We start from the raw sequence: 19025 nt of genomic DNA, 5'->3' as shown, positions 1-19025 counted from the left end.
AGAGAGAGAGACAGAGAGAGAGAGGCAGAGAGAGAGAGACAGAGAGAGAGAGACAGAGAGAGAGAGACAGAGAGAGACAGAGAGAGAGAGACAGAGAGAGAGAGACAGAGAGAGAGAGACAGAGAGAGAGAGACAGAGAGAGAGAGAGAGACAGAGAGAGAGAGACAGAGAGAGAGACAGAGAGAGAGAGGCTTGACCATGCCCTGTAATATTAGAGCTTGTAGGAAAAATTTGATGGAGTACTTTGTATTTTTTTATTTATTCTTTGAGAATTTCATCCATGTATATAATATATTTTGATCATATGTATGCCTTGCTGTCCCCTCCTACTCCTTTTTGTCCCTTTGCACACAGCCTTTCTAACTTTGTATTTTCTTACTATTCTTTTAAGAATGCACTGAGTTGCCACTGGTGCATCAGGCAACCTACCACAGACCACACCCCTGAGGAAAATTAATGCTGTCTCCCACAACCAGCAACTGCCAATAGGGATGAGGTCTCTCAAGCCTCTCCTGCATGTATGTTTGCTCAAATATTGACTGCCTTAATCTTTCTCTACTCTTTCCAGGTAACCATAGCTGCTGTGAGCTAACAGGTACAGCAGCCCTGTTGTTGTCAGAGTAACGTTTAACACAATAAATTCATTATCTGAGCCACAGTGAGAGGAAATGAAGAAAACTTCAGTTCTGAACTATCTAAATCTGATAAAGCTTAAGAATTACAACATATGCATGTAAGAAAATATCAGTGAATCTCATTAATTTGACATTTTTATGTTGATAATTGTTACAAAATGAACAAATAAATGATTACAATAATAGGTATTAAATTTACTGAATTTTGTCTTCTTAGAGTATTTGCTGAGAAAGGTGACTTAACTAGAGTAAAAGTGACAGTATATAAAATGTTAAGGAAGAAATATTTACACGTTGATATTAAAAATTAGAAATGAAGGTAACCCCCTTTAATAGAGTTCACTGTGTGCTAACTGGTATTAGAGAGATTGTAAGCAGAATGCTTTTTAAATGTCAATTAAGGTATCAGTGAATCATAGTGACTAAAAACAGTCAATTACATTATCAATGAGTCACACCATTAACAAGGTGAAAATTTCAACTTTTATTGAAAAATAGAAAAAGATAATATATACTGTCTTAGAATTAACTGTTAACTTAACATACCATAGAATCATCCGGAAAAGGAGTCTCAAATGAGTAGTTGTCATTAACAGGTTGATTTGTGGGCACATATTTTGGGAAGTGTCTTGATTGAAATTTGATATAAAAAAGACCCACCCAACTGAGAGAAGCACCATTTTCTGGGATGTACATAACAGCTAGTTGATCATGAACTTGTGCAAGTAAGAGAGAAAGCCAGCAAGCAATGTTTCTCCTTGGTTCTTGTCTCCAGGTTCCTGCCTTAATTTTTCTCAATGATGGATAGATTGAGAGATCTCCTGTGAGTTGCAAGATGAAATCAATCCTTCCTCTAAGTTGCTTTTGGCCAGAGTGTTTTATACAGGCACAGAAATCAAACAAGAATATGTATTGAAAGAATACCGTCTTTAAAAAAATCAAGTGCTACAACCTAAAAATAGATATACCTAAAGATAGGTGCACGAGCAGATGATGTTAAGAAACCAAGCAAGTGTGAAGAAAAGTGATCAGATAAGAGATGTAGAATTTGCTTAAATTTTTCTCCAGTGTATGCATATTTATTAATTAATTAATTTACTTATTAAATGGATTTTATTTTTGAAAGTAATTTTAAGTTTACTATTCTAATTGTTGATATTATAAAATTAATTGTGGTCCATAAAAATGAAAAAAAAATGAGCTAAGCATGGGGGCACACATATTTAATTCCAGTATTCAGAAGGCAGTATTTGGTAGATATCTATGAGTTCAAGACCATCCAGGCCAACATAGTAAGACCTTGTCTTAAAATATATAAAAATTGTCAAATTTGCACTTTAGGCACATATTTTCATTCTCAAAATTGTCTCAGATTAGATTATGCGATGTAGTCTCCTTTTCATGAGCAAAATAATTTCTTGTATTCAGAATTAGAGAGCTTGAAGGAGAGGAGAAGGTAGCTGGCCAGGAGATCCATTAGAATGGTGTGTATTATTCACTCTGGGTTCTATGTGCCAAGAGTCTTATTCATTCCACGCTCATCACAGTGTGGTAAGATACAGGCCACTCTTTATCCACTTGATTAATGAGGAAAATTGAGACCTAACGGCCAGTTAAGCAGTAGAAAATGACACCACTGTAAGTGGCAGGTCTTAGATCAATGCATATGGCCTTTCTGAAGATCTCAGATCCTAATTACTACTGAAATAGAGCCACTTAAGCAAATTATTGAACATAAATTTGGCTCTTAAGAAAGAGGAACTTTTTTTTCTTTGCCCTGGGTAGTCATATTTTATTATATTTGATTGCTTTTATTTTTTAAGTATATTTAAAGAAAATGAGCTATGCACACGATGCTCTTTAGCTGGTTATATTTCCATTATATGCTTGGAACAACCATCTTTTCCACACTCATTATATCCCCCCGACCCCACTTGGTGGGACATGTATATCCAGCAGCCCATCCAACAAAAATTATTTCTAGCCAATGACTATGTTTGGTAATAAATTTGTGAAATAGCTGCTTTCTTCATTATTCATCAGAACACTAAGGACTTTTCACATTTTGAAATATTTTCATTTGACCTAAGAGATTATAAGAACCCAACAAAAAGCCCATTAAAGTAAGAACATGCAGCCCATTTCATATTAGTAAAAGCAAGTTTATAGATTCAAAGTATACTATATGCAGAAGAAGCATAATAAAGAAACTAAGTTGAACATCTATAAGAATTATTCATAGGATCACACCCAACTCTGTCCACTAAGCAAAGCCACTTGGTCCTTAGAAAGTACTGGATACAACCAGTGTGCTCAGTAACTCATAGGAACTGTGGTCCCTCTACTGGATCTACCAAGACTAGCCCTACCAACAGTCAGTCAGAAAGAAGGAGTGCTATGAGCTCTATATGTTACATCTGAACCATTGGCTATTGATACATTCTGAAAGAGGGGAAATCAGTCTTTAGTCCACTACCGACTGTTGAGCCTACCAGTATATGCTTACATAGTTGGCTCTGATAAACTCAGTGAGTCACAAACCAAATGAATAAACATGATTTGTGGAAAGGAGAGAAATAGGCAAGAAGGAAAAGAAGGTGGGGGAGAGTGGTCAGCAGCGTATATACAAAACTACCTAAAAGCAAGTTTAATTAATAAAAATAAACACATTTTTAAGACTGAAATTTGTAATTGAGCTAACAATTTGATGTTAGTATTATACCTATAAAGAAAAGTTAAAAATAAAAACAAAGATTTTGTGATGAATTAAAGTGGCGAGTTTGAAAAATAGTAACATATTCCTTAGTTGTCTTATAATTGTCTCTAAATGGTCGAAAGAAAAAACTCTGTATACATTAGTTTAAGCCAAGCAGAGTTCATTTAAGGGTTATCTCAGCTTATTGTCAAAAAGCAGTCAGACAAATAGCAGAATTTTGTGTCCACAGAACTCTCTCCAAAGTCAGATATGTTTTATAACTAGAGTTGGAATTACACAAAGGTACTTTAGATCTATACACATTAGAAAACTGAAAGAATAAAGAAGGTGGGTTATTCTTGAGCAAAGTGACCATCCACCATATCTTTCAAGATAGTAGACTGCCAGATAAAGAGCACTAGCACACAGACAGCTCTTTCCCTGGGCTAGCATCTCTTCAAAGCAGAGAAAGCAATGTGTTGAGTCATCAAAACATCTACTACTGCATTTCACCTAAAATGACATGTAGTATTTAATGATTATCAAACATGTGCTGTGTGTCAAGCATTGCCATTGAACCTTACAAACACTGAGAGATTCAAGTCTCACAAGACCCCCTGAGGTTGTTATTCACAAAAAAAAGATGACTTTCCCAGGTGGCTCACAGACCCATGGGTGGCAGTCTTAGACAAAGGATTCAGAAGCCGAAGTCTGTCATAGCATGGTGCCACCTGTCCCACACAGACTATGTGTCTATTGTTCATCCTCACACATGACAAATGATCCAGTGGTCCTTCTTTATAAAGGAGAATCATCTAGGGCAACAGTCATCTTTGCTGGTATTCACAGAAGCATAGGATGAAGTTCTGTGATCAGAAGACAGAAAGACTCCTACTGAAGTTCTTACCCTTTTAGAGGCAAATAAGACTATATGAATATAGGTGGAAGTGTTTTTTAAGTAAATATAGAATTATAGTTTCAAGTCCATAAAGAATACAGGAATGAAATCTGACACCAAATTGCCAGTGAGATCTAGGAGTCTGTCTACCACATCATGTCAGAGTGCCCGGGATAGGGTACTTGCTGTGTCCAGGAAACGCAAAACTTTTTCTTCACAGCTGGAAATGCTGCTACATAAATTCCACTTTTGTTTATCTGAAATCTTTGTAAATGCTATCTCTACCTTCCAGAACTGACTAGAGCAGCCATGAAGGTCTTCCATGGTTTGAGGATAGCTGTGGTATACACTTCTTCATCTTTTCTCCAATCTCAACACCACAGCTTCCTGAACATTTCTTTGTGTTCCTTTGTTGCCAGGCATGTAATGGCCCAAGTTGAACCTCTAAAAACAACTGTTAAACATCATATTAGGGGTGAAACTCATTGCCAAGCTAAACTGACTAATGAGAACTCAGCCCCAGAAATCCATCTCTTACTTCTTGTTTCCTAGAGAGAACTCTCTTCATTGTAGTAAATGGGTCTATGCATTATTATAATTAAGAAGAAATAGAAATGGGTTATTTTTGCTATTCACAGTATACAGTGAAACTTCTAAAGATTCCAACATTAATGAGTTGTCTTGAGATCAACCATGGAAAGCTTAGATAGCAACAACGATTTGGAAATACACTAGGTCTAGGAAGATTAGTCAGTCAATAAAGTGCCTGTTACATAATCATGGGCATATGAGTTGTGATCTTTTGAACTCACAGAATACTCAAGTATGGCAGCACCACGTGTAATTCCATCTCTGAAGAGATACAGAGAGAAGAAGATGAAGACCTGGAGCTTGCTAGCAAGCTAGTCTAGGTAACTAAGAGTTAATGGGTAAGCTCCATGTTCAATCACACACTCTGTCTCAAAAGATAAAGCAAATAGACAAAAAGAGCCAACCTCTGAACTCCACTCATTCACTGACACACATGAGTACACACACATACACGCATGCATATATGCACACATATAAACACATACACACATGCACAAACATATACACACAGAGAGAGACATATAAACATGCATATATGTACACAATAAACAAACGTACTTTTGCCTGCACATGTACAAGGACACACACACATGCACACTTGCATACACATAAATGTCACTGTCTAAATCATAAAAGAGATATGATCAGACCTTCAGAATCACAAAGCTCATTCTTTGCTATGTCAAGTGATTTATACTACCTGATGTTCTCTTAATGTCCACTTGCTATTAAACTAAAATAAATATCTATCTAAGTTAACTCAGAATCATACTGGAATTCAAGATAGCAGACTGAAAATAAGTTTGAAATCAACCTTACATATGATTTTTTATGAAGTTTAAAAACATATGCTACAAATATTTAGGTGCCCTTTGTGCATACAGCACAAGCCATTAATGATAGAAACAAATGGGCATTAAATTCTAGTGAGATATTTGTATCAAGCCTTCTAACCAGATGGTTTACTTTAATTTCACAATAGTTTGGAAGTTGTATACGTGTGCACAGTAATGAACTATGATTATGGATATGGTTTGCATAATTGTATACTTAGAGTGGCCATAGGATTGGCAGTATAATTTTGATTACAGCTTCAGTAAGTTTTCATGACATTATTTTATGATGATAACTCTTTTCTTAGTGGTTTTCAATAAGAAATGTTTATGTCCTGTAAAAAAAAAAATTGGCTACAAAATATACATAAAATGCCTTATTTGTATGTGGGGAGATGAGACCATTTGGAAGGCCTAACTGAAGCTGCCGAGAAAGTGCAGTCCAAGTGTCATTGTTCTGTCCATATTTAGATGGCATGAGAAACAGATTCAGAAAGGAAGTGTGGAAGAACTGTTGCTTGGGCATGGAAAAATCACAACATAACCAAGTGGAGACATGGTAATACACTGAGAAGATAAACAAAGGACTCCATGAATATGTCACTTATGTACTCCTCAGTGTCAGCTTTAGTGTTGGTTGTAGCTATGACCCCCTGAGGGGAGAGATGGAGGCCAAGCACAAAGAAGAAAGGACAATGTGGTTGACAACCAAAAAGTTATGTTTTAAATGCTTTTGAAGTGAAAAATAAATAAATAAAACAGAGAAACGATCAAACCTGATATGCTTTCTGTAGATAAAGCTAATTGCTAATAAAGTAAAACTTTTAAAGCAAACTGAAGTCTTCATAGAAAAATAATCTTAAAACTGAGACTCTTAGGGAGATAGAATTTTCTTTTTCTTTTTCCTTTCTGGTTCTTGGATGAATTTTAGATATAAGACACAAAGTTTGGTAAAAAAATATTTTTCTATGAACCTACAACACCAAACAGTTTTTCAATTTATTTTTAAAAAGCAAATTAATTACAAAAAAATCCCCAACAAGTTACAAAGAATTATATAGACAAAAATGTCTGGGTTTTATTCTAATGCATTAAAAGTGAATATTAGCAAATGATTCTTGTAGGAGGAGCTAAGGTGGGAGGAATAAGGAGAGGAAGAGGAGGAGTAGGAAGAGGAAGAAGAGAAGGAAGAGGAGGAGCTAGGAGACAGGAGAAGAGAATGAAAGAAGGAAAAATGGAGGCAGACATTCATGTGTCTCCTGCTGTCAAAGTAGTTGGTATATCTAGGTTGGGTATTAGGTTACACCTCTGATTGAGTGGGCATCTTGTTATTAATCATTACTAAACATATAAAGCCTTTGATTAATCTTTAAGCATTAGAGTCTCCTTTTCTTACTGGGCCCACATGGATGGCAGAAGGGTCTGGGCAACACCCAGCCTTTTGGAGACAGAGGGGGAGATTGGCAGAGCCATCTCCCACGCTGGTGTCTCGTGGGTGGCAGGGCTGGTGTTTCTGGTGGGCCAGTTCTAGCTGTGGTTTGCACATGGCCTCCAGCCAAGAAACATGGTAGCTGAGCTAGGCAGAGCCACTGCAGCTTAGATAGTTGGCCTGACCAGAGGCCGATTTTAAATAATTATTTCAACAGATTCTTATCATAAATTCTGGGCTGCTCTTTATTCCATAAATTCTTCAATAAATACTGGATGCTTCCTAAGTATCAGCACTAAGCGTATTAAATGAACAACTAAACAAAGCAGAGCTCCCTTTGCGGGGGGGAGAGGCTTAATACATTGCATAACTAGGGTTACATTCATGTATCTTCATGGAGGCCTGGGGATCTGAACTCAGTTCCTCTACAGTGGGCTTTTTACCAGTTGAGCTATCTTCCCAGCTAATGCAACTTAGCTTGGTTTGGGCTTTCTGATCTCCTTTGAAGTTCTAGGTATTAAACCTAGGATCTTCATCGTGATAGGTCAGCACCCTACCAATGGGCCACATACATAAGCTGTATTTATGTTTTGAATCCAAGAGAAAATTATGAGATGAAAATAAATACTAGAATATCATCATCATAAAAATGTGATGTTTCTATTATAATACATGTTCATAAAACATTCTGAAACATATTTATAAATCCAAGTCCCATTTTCTATTTTCTCAACATTAGAAACAAAGTCCAAAAACATACAAGCAAAGAAAATGAATAAATAAGTATATTCTAGTTGAAAGTCTGTATACTTATATTTTGTGAAACTAGAGGCCTTATATTTTTCTCCTTGAAGCCATACAAATAAGGAAATTATGCATTCATCTATGTATATCCTTTGAACCAAAAATGCTACCTTATGTAACATAATAAATTGTCTCATTTCATTATCATTAATTCAAATTCTAGGTTCACATTGCTAATGTTTTTTTTAATCTCTCAAGATAAGCAAATTAAGTCTGAGAGGGGTGCTCATCTTAATGCTACAGTTACAAAAACTGCCTTTACTAGGAATCCCTAGGAAGTATGTTTGAATCAGTGAATACAGAGTGGGGTGGGGAAGCCTTATGCATGGAGGAAGAAGCCAAATTAACGCTAGCTTCAAGTTCAAACTTCTGACATTTGTAAAAGAGGTAGATTATATAATATCATGCAGTAAATCTCAAAAAAATATATTCTATGCTCTTACATAAGACTTAGAATAACTCCTCTTGACCTAACACAGAAATAACCTGTCAACTTTTCCAACCATTCTCATCAAGTGTTCTCATTCTGATGTTCATCCTGTTGTCATGGAAATCATCCTCAAGTTTACATTTTCGAAGTATCTGAATAGTGTCTCATCTGGTGACAGTGGGGCTTGTGATGAGGGTAATTTGGCCTTTCTTTAACAATACTGTAAGTCCTTTAGAATCTCATTGTCTCAAGAGTGCCGCTGCAAACATCAGTTACCATGTTAATGTGGTGTGAATGCAGATAATGGCTTATAGGTCAGAGGATTCCATACCAAGAGATTTTTGTAGATTATGATACAGAAACAAATCCTTATCTTTAGAGAGGGTTTTTGGCCCTAGAGAAAAGAACTAGTTTAGAATTTTTGTTGTTGTCTAAATCTCTGTTTAAATCTTCTGAACAAAGTATATCCGAACAAAATAATACTTCGAATGGTTTCTTAGTGTAATTCCAGCCTTAATCCACCTACTTGTGCTGAAGTTAACAAGCAGACAGGCTGTATTTTACCTTAGCATAAGAGATTTTATTAAAGTAGCCATCCCATTAAATGAATAACTGGAGGTTTTTCAGACTACTTTCCTTTGTGGATTAGATGCTGACCTGATAAAAGAAATAAGGTGGTCTCAGCAATCCTAACTCCAGGGCACTAGAGGAATCCAATTCCTAGGGTTCTCTGGACCCTTCCTAGGAAGGAGATGGCCAGAGATCATGTGGGCCAGCCCCACACCCCTTATACTGAACAAATGGTGCTAATGTTCTCTACCCCTAGTCCAGGGAATGGAAAAATAGAGCTTCCTATGATGCCTCTGTAAGGTTGTCTAGACTGCTACTTTATAGGCATGTCCCTTCTGGCAATATTGGGCCTTTTTACTTAGACCTGAACGTGACTTATTAAGTGAGAATCATACAGTTGGGAAGATTTAAACAGAGATTTAGACAACAACAAAAATTCTAAACTAGTCCTTAGGAAGGCAGAGTTGACACTAGAGGTTAAGTGCGCTAGCTGTTCCTCCAGAGGTCCTGAGTTCAATTCCGAACAACCATATAGTACCTCACAACCAACTATAATGGGTTCTAATACCCCCTCTTCTGACATGTAGGTGTACATGTAGATAGAGCACCCATACATCAAAATAAATAAACAAATCTTTTAATAAAAAGAAGAAGGCAGAGTTGTTAGAGAAGGCAGAAATTCAACACTGAAATGTGTGTAAGGTATATTGAGATGAAAATGACTTCCTGAAACAAAAAAAAAAAAGAAAAAACATGACTTTGAAAAACATCTATGACAGTTTCTTCTAATACTTGAACTTTGAATTACAAACAGATGAAAAAGACAGAGAAACTATAAGAAAAATAAAGGAAATCTGAGTACTCAAGGGTTATGCAGTTGCCTACCATGCAGAAGACCCTGGATTTAGTCCCTGTACTGGAAACACACAAACACACACATACAAACAAGATTAGATAGATAGATAGATAGATAGATAGATAGATAGATAGATAGATGCACTATCATGAACGACAGTAGGAAGCAGAGTAGTTAACCCATTCACAGAAGTAAACTTTTCACCCCAAAACTTAGAAGCTCAAAGGAGCATGGTAAATCAATCTGTAATACTCATACCAGGGAGACTCAGCAGGATTGCTGCAGGTTTCCAGCAGTCTTGGACACACGTGATTACCAGGTACCAAATAACCCAAGGCTGCACAGCAAGACACTGACTCAAAACCAAAGACAGGGAAGGGGAAGGAAGAGGAAATTGACAAGCACAAATGTTTTTGAGAAGAATACAGGGCTGGAGAGATGGCTCAGTGGTTAAGAGCACACACTGCTCTTCTAGATGTCCTGAGTACAATTCCCAGCAACCACATGGTGGCTCACAACAATCTGTAATGGGATCCGATGCCTTCTTCTGGTGTGTCTGAAGACAGCTACAGTGTACTCATATAAATAAAAAATAAATAAATCTTAAAAAAAAAGTTAGGCTAACACAGGCCCTAACCTCTGAAGATGAAGAAGAAGAAGAAGAAGAAGAAGAAGAAGAAGAAGAAGAAGAAGAAGAAGAAGAAGAAGAAGAGGAGGAGGAGGAGGAAGAGGGGGAGGAGGAGGAGGAGGAGGAGGAGGAGGAGGAGGAGGAGGAGGAAGAAGAAGAAGAAGAAGAAGAAGAAGAAGAAGAAGAAGAAGGAGGGGAGGAGGAGGGGGAGGGGCAGGGGAAGGGGCAGGGGAGAGGGGGAGGGAAGAGGGGGAGGGGAGAGGAGGAAGGGAGAGGGGGAGAGGGAGGGGGAGGCGGAGGGAGAGGGAGAGGGAGAGGGAGAGGAAGAAGAAGACAATGATGACAGACACACTTTGGCTAGGCATTTACTATGAGAGTTTTTAAAGTCAGAAAACAAATTGGAAAATGTTGCTACCTTTTAGACAGACACAACAACAATAACAAAGTGGCTGCTGGCAAGAGAACTCCATCAGACATCCCCTCTGCAATATTTCAAAGCTACAGGAAAATGAAATTCCCTTCACAGCTCACTAGCCAAAATGACTGTAAAATCAATATTTCCCTTATCTGTCCAGGCTCAAAAGTACTCTGGGAATGCAGCAGACAAATACTGTGCTTCAGAATAATTCTTGAAAAAGTAGTCTAACAAGTGGAAAATGAATCACAATATCGAAGACAGGAAAGATAAGAAAGAGTAAGGGCCACTAATCTATGAATCTCTGTAATGGGGAAAACAACCATGGCTGAAAGAGAAAAGGAAGAAAGGGAAGAGATAGGGAAGCTATAGCCAAGCACCAGCTTGTATTTCATTTTTGTTTAGGTTTTTCTAACCTTTATTCGTATTCAATGTGTGTGTGTGTGTGTGTGTCAAAGTGTATATGTGTAGGTCAGAGGTTAGGGAGTCAGTTCTCTCCTTCCATCATGTGAGTTCTAGACTTGAAGTCAGGTCATCGGACTGGACAGAAGATGTTCTTATCTGCTGAGCCATTTTACTATCAGTAATGCCATTTTATAAGCCACCATTTAACACTGTGATGATGACACTGGGTTGATAGCTTAAAACGCAGAAAGTTGCCTGTTTATAAGCATTTCTATTAAAATAGTGGTGTTTTTTTCTTCTGCCTAGATAGAAAAGAACAGCCTGTGACTGTCATGGAGAAGTCCACCGAGGTTTTACATGGTGTAACCCTCTCCAGGCTTGTGAATGAATCTGTCCCATGGAATGCTAAACTAAAAGGATGTTAAAATTCCCTGTGTCCTGCATCAAAAGTGACAAGAACAATGGCAGCACACTTCAATTTTTCCAAGTATAAGCCTGCATTTTGTCACAGCTTTCATGTCCTAAACCAGGAACCATTGGAGAGAGCCCAGAATTCTGGGGCAGATCTGGACACATGTATTATATATGTAAGACACATGGTAACATGCACAGGGATAATTCATACACACCAAACATAGATTCAGGACGTTAGCACTTCCAAATGGAGAACTGGAAGAGAGCTCAGTTGGGTGAAGTGTTTGGAATGCAAATATAACTGTCTGGATTTGATCCTAGGAACCCACATAAGACCCAGGAATGAGAAAAGAAACATCTAGGGAGGTGGAGACAGGAGATTCTGTGAGGATTTGGGGGCAAGCATCCACTGTGTCCTAGTTGATCAGCTCCAGGAAAATGAGAGACCCTGTCTCAAAGGTCCCAGTGTGCTTACATTGTTCTCTGGCCTACCCAGGCATGTGCACATGTGTATATTCAGCCAGACACACATGCATCCACATGCATCCACATAAAATGGATCTAGATAACTACCTAGACAACATTCATCTAAGCATGCTTGGTACTACTTGTCCTGAATATTGACTCAGATGACTTAAAGGTGGTCCATCTCTGTGTTGGTGAAGACAACACAATTAAAGAAAACTTGAAGGGCCAGTGTTGCCTCTTACATGACTTTTGTTGCTATTAAAGGAGCCCCAGCCAGTGTTTTCCCACCATGAAGTTACACAGTCAAGGCATTTAACATTATGGGTTCCACCATTAGCTTGGTGAAAATGCACCAGGGCAGTAGGTTTGTAGAGATCAGAAGAATTATCAGGGCCCCATCCTGACAGTGACCTCAGAGCATTTTCATGGTCTACAAAGGAGAGAGGAAACTTCTAACAAAGACTCTGTAGTATTATCTTCAAAATAAATGTAAAAGAAAAGGTGTAATATTGATGTTCAAAGTTCGTATGTTTCTTTATGTTCAGCTTTCCATGGGTCAGAGGCCATAGAGCTACAACTTACTTTGTTAAGTCAGATTTGTAAAAAAGAACCTAAATCTGAATTGTTTGTAGTTTTGTTTCTTCTTAGATATAAAGTATTTTTCAAAAATAATTTATAACCCCATCTTGAAATACATATAGAAAACATGCTTATTTCCCTACAATTGAATTTTCTGAAATATAATGAAAACTTTACATAACTAATCTTTAAAATTCTTGTATTTAGGGTCCATCAAGAATTCAGTAAGTATGCATAGGGGTTGATGTCAAAAGTATCCCCTCTCCAGGAAAAAGGCATCAGGACAGGTATGGCCCTCATGCCTCACTGGACAACGACAGGGTACTGGAGCCATTACAAGGTTCCCTTCAAGTACTGGAGGTCAGGCCTCTATCCCTGCCTTCACAAGATTAGAATTGTCACAACCCTTCTATACTTAGAGAAGGGAGGAGATGTCAGGGGCAGCACTGCTTATACACTGAAGGCCTAAAATCAGCCATAGGCCTAAAATCAGAAATATGCCTGTCATACATGTATACTAACACCAAGTCTTGGGTCTCAGTGGAAAAACATTGAAACAGATGGCTATAAGCTAATGTCAACAGGCAGCTTTTGTGGAAATTTACAACCCTGAGTAGTCATAGACCTTGTAAATAGGTAGCCTTGGCAGACAATACCAACTTAGATAAGGACAAGCGAGTCATAGGCAGAGTCATAGTGACTTGTCCCCAGAAACTTCACCCAGCCAATACCCGGTTTTGAAAGATATCTGTATTCCCCCTGAACACCCACACTCCAGAGTCATTCCCTTCCCCACATCCCGCCTTTCTGTGTTTATAACCCCTGTGTGAATGAATTATGATTTGAGAAAAAATAAATTATTTTTTTAAAAAAAGAAACATTAAAAAAAGAATTCAGTAAGTAGAAATCTGCTCTCATTTTCAAGGAAATACTCTCTTCTCTCTGTACTCCATGGTCATTAAAAAAAAAAAAGGAATTGGTACTAGGGACACTGTCAAGTTAGTAAAATATTTGCCATACAAGCATAAAAGATCTGAGTTCAGATCCCCATAACTCATGTAGGAAAAAGGCCCTGTGGTGTGTACCTGTGATCTCAGCTCTGAAGAGGGGAAAGCAGCAGAGTCTCTGGGTCTCTCTGGGCAGAGACTCTCTGGGCAGAGTCTAAGTGAGTTAGTGATCTCCAGGTTAAGGCTCTGTCACAAAATATGTACTGTGCAGAGCATTTAAGGAAGACACATAATGTTGAACTCTGGCATCCACATGAATGCACACACATCCATATACATGAACACACACACATATCACATAACACAAACATACATGCATACACACACACTACATAGAAAAGAAACATTTTCAAATTAATTAGGACTCATCAAGCTTCCCTTATTGTAGAAAGAGATGCCTACAGAAAATAATATCACAAAGTTTAAACTAAGAAATATTTACTAAGACCATCAGCATGAAAAAAATTGCATTTTTTTTAATTTAAAGGATGCCCTATGAATCAGCCCTTAAAATTAGGACTGATTAAAGTCAGACAAGAGCCTTTTCGCCTCCTCTGATGTCTTTTCCCTTGACTTGGGAAACACACATGTTCTAGAGAAACCCTGTTCCTTCACTGTCACTTACCAGAGGCATACCTCAGAGAGAAGAGTACACAGTTCTTGATCCCAGGCTGTCCTGGTCAGCACAGTTCTGTGTCTCATCATGTTTTATTTAGGGTTTCTATTGATTTGAAGAGATACTGTGACCACAGCAACTCTTATAAAGGAAAGCATTTAATTGGAGCTGGCTTACAGTCCAGAAGTTAATCCATTATTATGGTGGAAAGCATAGTGGTGCACAGGTAGACACGTTGCTAGAGAGGGAGCTGAGGGTTTTACATCTGGCTTGGCAGGCAGCAGGAAGAGAGTGACACTAGGCCTGGCTTGAGCATTTGAAACCTCAAAGTTCACGCCTAGTGGTACACTTCCTTCAACAAGACCACACCTACTCTAACAAGACCACACCTCCAAATAGTGCCACTTCCTATGCGCCTATAAGGGCCAGTGTCATTCAAACCACCACACATCACCACACAACTAAGCAGCAAAGACACAAAATTTAGAAGTCTCCTGGGGTCAGGTCATGACGGTTAAGTGGCAAGCAAAGAAGACCACACCAACTCTCCAGTACTCTTTCAGAGGGAATACTTATCGAAGTCCTGGTTTAGTTTGCAACATTTTCTACTGATTTCACATTTCAACACACCCATTGCAAAAATCTAATGAACACAAAGAAGAGAATAGATTTGACTTCCTGTTTGTTCTCCAGAGCCAACCACTGTTAACATTTTGATAATAAATACCACTGCTATTGTCATGCAGATATTTATAGTCTTATAAATAAAACATCTGCATGTCCTATAATCTTGTCCATTCATCTACCAGTAAACCAGAAACATGCCTTCATGTTATTAATTTTTAAGCAACACAGAACAACTTCTGGTTCCACTATAAGCCATTTGTTTAAGAAATCTTTGTTAAGACATTTTTGCCTTGTCGTGTGTGTGTGTGTGTGTGTGTGTGTGTGTGTGTGTATGTGATACATAAGTTCCTGTTTATGTTCTCATGTGTGGTACTCATGTTCATGTGTGTGAATGAGGATGGAGGTCCCACATTGACACTGAGTGTCTTTCTACATCATTCTTCTTTATTTATTGGGGGATTCCTCTCAAGTGAACCCAGAGCTCACAGAGCACCAGCTGTGCCAGTGATCCCTATCTCTGCCTACTGAGAGGTGGCTCTTTTACCTTTCCAGCCTTTTACATGGGTTGTGCACTCCGGCTTCCTTTATCCTCCCATCTTCCCAGCCCTTTTGTTGCTACTGAGCAATGCTGTAATGAGAATCCTTGTCGAAACATTTCAAGGCATACCCATGATAACTGATACCCCACCACTTCTTTTTGTTGTATATTGCTCCATTCCAAAACAATAAGTGCAAACATTTGAGTCTTTATTTTACCCCTGAAGTACTTTCACTCATTAATTCTCTCTCTATGCCCTGTGCTGTGTGTTACTGTACAACAAATTGCCCGCAAAGCTTCATGCATTGCAGTAATGAACATTTGGGTTGTTTATCTGTTTTGGGGGGTAAGAAATCCAGCCTAGACTAAACTGGTTTGCTGTCAATATTGACTTCCTGGCAAATTGGAGGAGTAAGAGTTCCATTTTCTCACTAGTTCTGTTAGGCATAGGGCACTCTATTTCCATGGAATAGATCATATTAGGGCAGCTTGCTTTATCAGGGCAAGCAAAGGAAATAGCAAAGGAGAGATGGCAGGAAAGATGACACCATTTTTAATAACCTAATCCAGTCATTTTCATTTCACTAGAAGTAAGTCACTAGGCCAACTCCAATTAAAAAAAACAGTGGAGGAATTGTGTAAGGATATACCAGGAAGTGGGGATAATTCACAGTACGAGGAAGAAAGATGATTACTTCTGTCCCCAACACACATTAAGCAATGTCCAAACAACTATCACTGGTTGTGCAGCTGTTTTTCTCTTTTGTACGCATTTCTGTGTACAATGACTGGCATGCAATAAGTCTCATAATGCTGGGACCAACACGAACATCATCTTCTATGATCTTATCACATGGTGATAGTATGGCATCATTATTAAGTAACAGAAAACTGCTAAACGTATATGGAACCACTGTCATTTAGACAGCCTGTGGTTGACCAGACTATTGCCTGACTCATATGTGTACTCATATGTAAGTGTATATGCATACACAAAGCAGCACATATCTAATGTGTGAAACTTCATGAGTCTACTTTAAGGCCTTTTGTTACTGTTTCATTTTCCTTTCTGAAGGGCCACTCCCATACCTGCCAGGTCTGGTGTCTTTTATCATTCAGATCTGTTTATACTGAGGTATTTTGGATGAATTGATATTTCTAGTCATTCTAAAGTAATCTCCCAGAAACCCACACACAGCAAACTACATCTCTATGTAGTCTAACCCTTGATCCTTATATTAGTTATCTTCCTGCCTTCCTTCTTGCTTGAATATAAACACCAATGGAGGAAACTCTTGGATGCCTCAGTCATTACTTCTGTCTGTCAGGAAAAAAAAAGGTGACAATAATTGTTATATGTTCCCATTTATGTCCTGGAACACTCCACATGCTGGTGTCCAGAAAAGCATCTGCTGCAGAAGAAGGGCAAAATACACAAATGCAAACAATTAGTGCTCTCAGAATATTGTCTCAAAAAGTAGAATGACATGGTCAAAAATTCAACAGTGTTTACTATGAAGTAAACATCTTCATGCTGAAAACCCTGGTTAAGTTTCAACTGGAATGCTGAGCAGTACAGTGAAGGAAGAGACATTTGTCACAAACACACAGAACACTGCCACACTCTCCTGGAACAGTTTCATACCCAAACTGGCCCTTTGCTTACTTTAAAACATTGACAAGTTCCCAGATCTGTGCCTTAAAACATCTGATGAAGATTCCTCCTAGCTTTCCAGTTGACATGCTCTCCCAAGATCCTGTAATTCCTGAATTTAACTCAATGGGTTCCTTCTTTGTAGACAGAGAAGATGAAGGGGAACAGGAGAAGCTAGGAGCATTCTTACATGGGAAAACCATTAAAAAAATAAAGAAGGAAAGAATATCACTACAAAAGTCATTCTACAGCAACACTTTTCATAGAATGTTGTCTTGAGACTTGACCTAGTAAAAACCAAAGTGAAGTCAGTTGCTCTGATACTGCTTATGTAATCAGAAACATTGATCTTATATAATATTTTTATTTATTCTTTGATGAGATCTACCTTCCGTTTCTGATTCCCATGAGACCTCTTAACACATCCCCCTCCCAACTGCATGTCCTTTTCTTTGTTATTTTTATTATCATTTTTTAACCCACAGGGTCAAATATATACACAGGCATCATTCACTGGGGCATGGATGACTTACTAGGAGCCAGATGTTCTGTCCCATATCCCAGAGAAAAGCAGGTCTCCTTCAGCAGTCATCAACTCCAATGCAGCTAACAGAGGTACAGCCTCAGATGCCCCTCATGTCCCATGATGGAAGCGTTAACTGGCTTGATTTTGGTCAGGTCTTATGCAAGTAACCACAGCTGCATAAATAATGATTTTGGACAAAATGATAGCTTTTACAATGAGCCCCTTCTGCCTGAAAATAATTTTCCTTCTTATAAGTCTACATGAGTCTGAGCTTCCTAAGTCAGCATGGTCTAATACTGTCACTATGTTAGACATGCATTATGGATTTAAAAGAGCATCTCACTACTTAATGATTTTAAGGGTTTTCACTTTATTTCCTTACCTCTGGGACCGATCTTATGACACACTGAGTTCTATACAGCATAGCCTCATGTCATGCAGACTGGCCACTTCTTATATGCTCTATCCTACGAGATGTATGCTCTGTGTGTGTGTGTGTGTGTGTGTGTGTGTGTGTGTGTGTGTGTGTGTGTGTGTATCTTTAATATAAATGTACTAGTATGAACTGACAGTGTCTTATAAATCAAAGCATGGGCTTTGTTTCTTTTTACTAATAAGCAAATAGTGTATCTTAAAAATTAATGCAGCTCAGAGTCAATGAAAAGTTGCAACAGTACTGAGTTATGTAGCACTCAAACTTCCTGACAGGCCAGATGCTAAGTAAGTGCAAAAAGCGACAATGTCCAAAGGATGGAAGAGTGGGTATAGGAAACTTTGTGATGTGATTATAACTGTGCTGTGCACTGGATTCTAGACAGAAAGCACTAAGAGAGGGTCCCTCTTCTCTTCTTCTTCCTTCTGTGAAACAGCACAGCAGCATGAATCCCAGCTCAGGACCTATGCTAACTCCATGACCTTGACAACACTCTAAATCTAACTGTATCTTACTTGTTTCATATACTTAACATTAGATGAATTAAACCATGTAAAGTAATATGTGCCTGGCAGGAAAGACTGTTTATAATTAATGTCTATGCTTTCTTTTCTTTTTTTCTTTTTTTTTCTTTTCTGAATACATCATGTTGTTCCTTCCCCACTCCATATCCCTTTTTAGAAACAGAAGATATGTAGGAAGGAAATGAATTTTCTGCACCACCTAGCAGGAAAGGTGAGTTTCAGAGTCAGAAGACCAGCACCCAGATAAAGATTGCTGAAGTCTCTCCTGTCCTCCGAAGGACTGATGTCTAGAGACACCCGATTCCTTATTACAAGAGGTCGTCTTGACCCGATATTTAATAGCATCCTTGGCCTCTACCGATCAGATGTCAATAGCTGTCTCTGCCTAGTGTGACAATCAAGAATGCCTTCAGATATAGCCAAATGTTCATAATCGTCCTTGCATTGCCC

This window comes from Grammomys surdaster, unplaced genomic scaffold, assembly GCF_004785775.1.
Source record: "Grammomys surdaster isolate TR1022 unplaced genomic scaffold, NIH_TR_1.0 126546, whole genome shotgun sequence".
NCBI classification, from domain to species: domain Eukaryota; kingdom Metazoa; phylum Chordata; class Mammalia; order Rodentia; family Muridae; genus Grammomys; species Grammomys surdaster.
Note: the sequence above shows the minus strand (reverse complement) of the source record.